This window comes from Henckelia pumila, chromosome 4 (assembly GCF_033568475.1).
Source record: "Henckelia pumila isolate YLH828 chromosome 4, ASM3356847v2, whole genome shotgun sequence".
Classification (NCBI taxonomy): domain Eukaryota; kingdom Viridiplantae; phylum Streptophyta; class Magnoliopsida; order Lamiales; family Gesneriaceae; genus Henckelia; species Henckelia pumila.
In genome coordinates this window covers 113,957,620-113,965,630 of record NC_133123.1, presented here as the reverse complement: position 1 = coordinate 113,965,630, position 8,011 = coordinate 113,957,620, and the positions used below count along the sequence as shown (strand labels likewise).

Genomic DNA, 8,011 nt, shown 5'->3' with positions numbered 1-8,011 from the left:
AAAATTTCTCATCCAACGCTTTTTTCTTGAACCGCTGAAGATATGGTAGAACAGCTTTTGGCACAAGCGGTTTCTCAGGCACAACTGCAGACTTTGCTGGAATTTTTGCTATGAGATTTTTCAGACTCCACCATAATCTCCTCAACTTCTTCTTCATCCACTACCTTTGGGTCATCAACCCCAAGTTCTTTACCATTTCTCAATGTAACAGCCTTGCATTGTTCCCTTGGATTAACCTAAGTATTTCTAGGAAACGCCCCTCTCTATTGTATTATTCAATGCATTCGCCAATTGACCAATTTGTGTTTCAAGATTTTTCATAGAGGCGCTCACATTGGTCAAGTGTGTCTCCATATATCAAGCCTATTCTCATTCTTCTTAAATCTTGTGGATGACTCCGTAATAAAATTACTCACCAGATCTTCCAAAGATTCTTTACCCTCACCATTCTGAGTATTGAACCCCGGTGGAGGATTCAACACATTTTTATCGTTTGCATAGGAAAAATTCTCATGATTACGCAAACTAGGATGATATTGATTGGGTGCAAGATTACCTCGATAGTTGTTGTAATTTCTGTTGTTCACATATTGAGCTTGCTCCACATTCTCAAATCCATCAGCAGAATTTACGGCAGTCGGTAGTGATGCTGTCTCAGTAGAATTTTGATTTCCTTTGGTTAGCGCATCCAACTGTGTAGAAATAGTAGCCATCTGAGCAGTCAAGGCAGTGAACACATCAACCTCAAGAATTCCAGCAGGCTTCCTTATCGCAGATCTCTCACTCGGCCACTAATAACTATTATTAGTCATTTTCTCAAGCATCTCATTAGCCTTCGCAAGAAAATTTAGAGAATATCGAACCTCCAGCAGTAGCATCCACAGAAATCATAGTTTGCCCATTCAAACCATTGTAAAATAATTCAATCTGTTCCCAATCTGCAAAATTATGGTTTGGACACTTTTTCGACAACTCCTTGTAATGCTCCCAAGCCTCATAAAGTTTCTCATAATCTTGCTGTCTGAATGTGGTGATCTCAATTTTCAACTGAGCAGACTTAGTATGCGGAAAATGTTTAGACAAAAATTTAGAAGCCAAATCCTCCCATGTAGTTATGCTCCCCAACGGTAGTAACTGTAACCAACTACGAGCATTGTCCCTGAGAGAGAACGGTAACAATCGTAGTTGAATGGTGTCCTCAGTAACCCCATGAATTTTACCATGTCAAAAATTTCCAGAAAGGTGCGCAGATGAAAATTCGGATCTTCAGTAGCTTTACCCCTAAACTGATTCTGCTGTACCATATTAATCAAAGCTGGCTTCAATTCAAAATTATTCGCCGTGATGTTCTGCCGAGCTATTCCAAAATAATGATTGTTGATCATCGGTCGAAAGTGATCTCTGACTAGCACTGGAGCATTTTCAACTCGTTCTCTTTCACCTTTGTTTTCTCTATTGTCAGCCATTTGTTTCAACTCTTCTCTTCTAGTTTTTCTCAAGGCTTTAGCAGTTTTCTCAATTTCTGGATCGAAGAGCAGTGAGTCGTAACTTTGTATTTTTCTCATAAACTGCATAAACAGAGAAAAATTTAAAATTAGAACCAATAAAATAAAATATAATGCTTTAAATCAAAATTAAGACTAATTAGCACAATTTAATATAAATCAAATTAAATTAAATCCCCGGCAACGGCGCCAAAAACTTGTTGCGTAATTTTGTGCCCGCAATTGCACGGTATCAAGTTTTAATATAGAAAATGAGTCCAAGTTAATCCCACATAGAATGAATAAAATGATATTATATTAAATATTTGCGATTAATCAAATCCTAATCCTATGTAGAGCTGCGAAGATGGTTTGAGTTTAATAAGACTAAAATTTTCAAGAAATAAAATTAAACAACCACGATTTTTCAAGATGAAATTTCAATAAGCGATAAATGCTACAGGTTCAACTTCACTTGAATTTCTACCACAATTTATTTCTAATGATTGTTTAATTATAAATTCTTCTAGTTTATTAGCCAATAATCCCTATTATTTTCTACTACCTCTCTCGAGTGTCAAGCGAAAATTCGCATTCAATAGCAAACTCAATATCTCTATCAAAGTTCAACTATTAAATCCGGTAAATAACACACGAATTATTCTAATGACTTCTATGGAGTTATATGTCTCTCGAACAATATAAACACCAAATATGTATTATCCTATGTCGTATTCAAAATATCTTCTCTCGAGTGATAGATTCCAAATAAAATATCATTTAATCTATGACCAATAAATTTAAAGCACTAAAATCAGAAAAACACAAATAAACCACGCGAATAATTCAAATATATATATCAAAATATCCAAATCATGGTTTTCAGTCAAGATCCGTCTATCTCTAGACTAAGAAATTAGTTCATAACACAATTAAAAATCAAAGAACACATGTTTTTCAGACAATCCATCAAACTAAGAAAATAGAGTTCAAAGAGAAACTAGAACGAAGTAGAATTAAGATTTTTCGTCGCTGGATGTCACCGTATTCCGTCTTTGTACCGAGTTCTTGATCTCTTGTGCCTCAAATACTCTTAATAGTCGTCCCTCTATGTTGAATGATCACTAAAACCCTCGTAACCTCCTAATGATGTCCGGAAATTCCCTTAAAAATACACATACAAACTTTCCAAAAATTCATGATGTGAAGCGCTGGAGCGCCCTTTTCAGGCGCTGGGGCGCCCGTCATTTTTCCTCAACAGCGTTGGAGCGCTTGTAACGTAGCGCTATTTCCTCGACTTTTTCATCCTAGAGACTCCGTATGGTGATGGAGCGCTGACAATGTGGCGCTGGGGCGCTGCTCTGTTCAACTTAAATTCCATTTTTCATGTCTTTTCTTCACCTCTTTTTTGCACCTTTTTGACTCTTTTTATGCAAATAAAATAAATATCACTCGAATTCCTGCAACCGACACTAACAACACAAAAAATGCATAATATCATTCAAAACATAACAAAAGCCAAGCTAATTCATATAAACTATAAGTGCAAAAATTGCATTTATCATTTGAGCGTAAATGATGGAATAAAGAAGACAAACAAAGAAAACATGGATTGTACAGGGCGCACCCGTGCCCTATATCTTACTATTTCCGAAAAAATTGTGCATCCGTGTAACGCCCCTGCGCCATACCACCAGCGCACCCGCACTGTCACTTTATCATCGCAGCGCACCCGTGCCAGTATAGAGGCGCACCCGCCCATAATATCAAGTCTATTCTAATTCCTTTTAAATCTTGTGGATGACTCCGAAATAAAATTACTCACCAAATCTTCAAAAGATGGCTTACCCTCACCATTCTGAGTATTGAACCCTGGTGGAGGTGTAGTGACCTGTATTCGGAATTAACGATTAATGAGTAGTTAATCGTGTGGTCATGTTTATATTAAGTAAAACATGATTAAGCAAATTCTAGATGGATTAACGGACTATGGAAATGGATCCAGAACATTCAAAAATGGTCCAGAGAGTCCCAAGACTTGAGTAGGATTGGAGCCGCCGATCCAGGATCGGAACTTCCGATCTTGGTGAGTTCGGAACCACATCTGAAGCAGGACGATCGGAGCTTCCGATCAGCAATCAGAGCTTCTGATCTACTGTTGGTGACAGGTGTGTGGTTGCATGTAAAGGAAATGACGCGTGGCAATCGGAGCCTCCGAAGCAGGAACAGAGCTTCCGATCTGCGGCGTTCGGAGCTTCCGATCGTGGAACGGAGCTTCCGATCACTGTCTATAAATATAGGTGTGAGGGCCTCATTTCAAAGCGCACCGAGTTCCTCTCCTTCGCCCGTGTGGCTCTATTTTAGGGCTTTGGGTACTCTTATTTTAGAGTTGGAGTAGAAAATATATTTTAGCATAGTCACACAATGTCTGACATAGTAGCGGAGAGGCATCCGAGTAGCAGAGCGGTGCTCGAGACTATGGAGCTGCAGCAGGGGTGTGCCCCTAGTTGCAGGATAGTTTCCATCAGTGGTGTAACGTCCCGAATTTATCTTAATTGACTTTATTTGAGATAATCAGAGATTACAGAGTTCAAGAGCCGACTTGATTTTGATCAGGGTCCTTTTTGCAAATTTTGGATTTTTGAGGGACTAAAATGCAATTTTGGACTTAAATAGATATTTAAGCTTGCTTTGACTCTTCTTCCTCCCCCCATCCTTCTCCTCCACGCCTCTCCCCCCATTGATGAACCAAAGAGAGAGCTTCAAACTTTCTGATTTTCATCCCGAGCTCGATCCGTGCGTTAGAATTTATTTCTGAAGGCAGATTAGCGATCACGGCAGCGAGAGCTTCCTTCTATCCTAAGTTTTTCTTGGATCATATACATTCTATTTTTCGAATGTTGTTAGAATCGATTCAGTTTCGAGCATGTTGTTCTTGGTAGAGTTCTGATCGTTTATTATCTGTCGGTTTTGAAATAGAGCGTCATTCGGAATTGCTATGATGTTTGGAGGTATTTTCAAAAAAGTGAGTTTTGTGATTTGTTGGAATCAGATTCTTATGGTTGAATGTTGGTTGATTTGAGTTTATTGGATTGATATTTTGCTATCTGCGATTTTGATTTGATTAGAATATAGCCGTTATGCCGCCGGTTTGAGTTTTGGGCTATAGTTTGATTTGGATTGAGCCGTTTTCAGTCATGTTTGAATGTCGATAGTGATATCGGGACTTTATTACTTCTTTTGCAGATTCGTTTTAAGGCCATTGAGTTGCGAGGTTGAAGGAGTTGAATCGTTTTAAAGATTGTAGCCGGTATAGTATCGATTCTCTTATTATCGATTGAGGAAGTTTGATTGAATCTTGAATGAGTATATTGTTGTTGTTTCCAGGTTGGAGCATCGACGTTTGAAAGAGGTATAAGATGACTTAGACTTGAATGGAACGAATAACTCGAATCCGACTTGATTCGAGTGTTCCGAAGAAATCACATACTTGCATGTTTATGTGAACTATTTGAGTTTTTGATTGAATGTATTAGAATTCATATGCATTCATATTGAGCCAAATGATTGTTTTAATTTTAAATTAGACGTTCTGGGGATTATAGTTGAGTGGCTTTGTAGGCGAATTACTACAATTGCATATTAATCTCTCTATAATGCTTCGGAGTCTAGAGGATTGAAGTATACATCATACACCTCGAAAGGAGAGTTTTGTGTGATCGTTGTGATACTTTATCCTTGGAATCCCAACCGAAGAAAGAAGAGACGAGATGCATTTTGATTATCAGAGTTGATAATCTAGAGATTTTGAAGTCATGCATTCATTTCACTTTCTTTTGATTATGAGAAAGTTGTTTTCAAGTACTTGAAGTTGTTATTTAATATAGCATGTTTGTCTCTTTTACTGGGAATGTTATTCTCATCGGATTATCCGGCTGTTGTCTTATCTTTGTATGTGTTCTTGGAAACAAGTGGGGCAGGACCGAGTCAGATATCGCATGGCTAGGTGGTCATTTTGATAGAGTGAGGTCTTGTTGTTGTAGAAGTAGAATATGTAATCGAACTAAGATTGGATTCGTACTCGTTATGCTTTGTATTGAATAACCTAGACTGAAGCATGTTTTACTAGTTTGAGATTGTATAACCCTAGAATTATCTTGTATTGAAGCTTGTATGATGTTGATTGCATGTTTCTATACCTTATATTGTGTTGAATGGATATCGGAACCGAGTTGGTGAGTAAAATTCTGGAAATTCTTGTTCAGAGCTGTCACCGCTCGATCGGTAAAACTTAACTGATCGAGCGAGTGAGTTTTAGCCAAGTTTTTGTTTTTTTTTTAAACTTTCCCGATCGATCGGTAAGATCTTACCAATCGAGCGGAGCACTATTCACAAAAAAAAATTATTGATTTATCTCTTGGACCATTTTATGATTTTCGATAGGATTAATTCATGATTAGATGATTAGAATCGAGGTTTCACATTAAGTGGTATTAGAGATATAAGATTCTTGGACTGAATTAGATTGAGCGGGATAGATCGAGTCCGCTTGAAATGATTTCTTGCATGTGTTTGAGTTATTTAATTAATTTATTAAATACCATGCGAGCATGCTTTATTAATTGAGAGCTATTTGAATTATATGATTTTGTGATTTAAATTATAAAGCATGGACTACTTGAGATATAACTGTTTTTGTTATCAACTGGTATCCGAATTCTGAGAGGTTGTAAGGGGCACCGAATTGCATCGATGATATATCTTGTGTCCTAACCTTTTATTATCAGATGGGTCCTCGTCAAGTTATTAACAGGAACCCACCGCCAGTTACTCCTCCAAATGAGCAAGCTAGTACAGAAGTCGATCAGTTAGATGTCACAGCGACGCCTATGGAAACCCTGCTGAAGAGGTTTCAGTCGTTTAATCCGCCTTTGTTGCTAGGTACAGAGAATCCCGTTGACTGTGAGAGCTGGTTGGACGACATTGATCAGTTGTTTGATTCCCTGGACTATTCTGATGACCGCAGAACCAGGTTGGTTATTCATCAGTTGAGGGGTGTTGCTAAGAACTGGTGGATCACGACGAAGATATCCATGGAGAACCGAGGTATAGCTATTAACTGGAATCTGTTCAAATCTGAGTTTTATAAGCGGTTTTTCCCAGTTTCATACCGAAAGGACAAGGGAGCCGAGTTTGCCAATCTGAGGCAGGGGAATTTGAATATTGAGGAGTATGTGGCCAAGTTTGATAGTTTGCTGAGATTTGCACCACACATTGTCGAAAACGAAGAAGCAAAAGCTGATCAGTTCATTAATGGTTTGAACTCTGACATCTTCATGCTGGTAAACACTGCTAGGCCAGATAATTTTGCGGATGCCATGAATCATGTAAAAGGAGCTGAAGCAGGTTTGTGGAGACAGAGAAAAGGTCAGTTTGTGCCTCAGCAGCAGCAAGGACAGTTCCAGGCACAACTTTCTCAATACCAGAACCAACCGTCCCAGTACCAGAATCAATCTCTTCAGATTCAGAATCAACCACCGAGATCTGAAGGTGGAAGAAATGGAGGTAATAAGAAGGATTACTATCACCCGACGGGGAAGCAGTTTAAGAAGCACGAAAGTAGTTTTCTAGCTCTAGTGGATTGAGGCAGTTCGGATCGGGACAGAGTTCGGGTCAGTCAAGCATGTCTTGTGCCAACTGCGGAGGTCGTCAATCCAGTGATCAATGTAGAGGTATTTTTGGGAGCTGCTATATCTGTAATCAGGCAGGGAACTTTGCTAGAGCTTGTCCTTAGCGGGGCTCTGAGCAAGCTCAGAGTGGAAGTTTCTCGAGACAGACAGCTCAGCCTCAGCAGCAAGCGCCTACTCTCCACTCTTTCCAACCTCAGCAGCATAATAGACAGGAAGGTAATCAGTATGCAAGCCAACCTCCTAGATAGCAGGCACGAGTTTTTGCTCTGTCTGAGGATCCGCAGACTCAGGCTGCACCCGATATTGACATAACAGGTAAACGTTCGATTCTGGATTTTCTATTCTTATCGGACTGTTAGATACTGGTGAGTCTCTTGCATTCTTATTGAAGAATCTGTTTAATGTTTATCGTGCCTCTAAACTTTTGTTGAATCGTTCGAATTGAAGAATACTCCAGTAGTGTTGTTAATTTTTCTATTAACCGGATCTTTCAGAATATTAGTTGAAGTTAGGAATTATTATCGATGATTTCTTATCTTTTTGGAATAATAATGGTACTGATCTTTCAGAACTTTTGAGTATCGTATAGCAGATTTTTGTGCCGAACAGTTGTATGCTATTCTTCGATGTCCGAATTCTGCTCGGATCGAGTTGTCTTCCTCGATTTTATGATTTGGTGAGGGAAATTATGTCGATCAGCGCTCCGTATACTGATTTTTGATACTGATGATCTTTCAATACTTGGCATTCTTCATATCGAGATTTTGGGATGTATTCTTATTCAGAAGAATCACGCGCTAGTCAAGCTATCGAAACAGCTGAAGACGCTAGAGACTC

General features: G+C 38.8%; 1 non-coding gene across 1 annotated transcript; it reads left to right on the top strand.

Annotated features, from left to right (window-relative positions):
- The first annotated feature begins 943 nt into the window (after positions 1 to 943).
- LOC140869990 (small nucleolar RNA R71) lies at positions 944 to 1,049 on the top strand. The gene has a single exon (XR_012146977.1). It is a non-coding gene; the product is annotated as a small nucleolar RNA R71 (small nucleolar RNA).
- Positions 1,050 to 8,011: the final 6,962 nt, after the last annotated feature.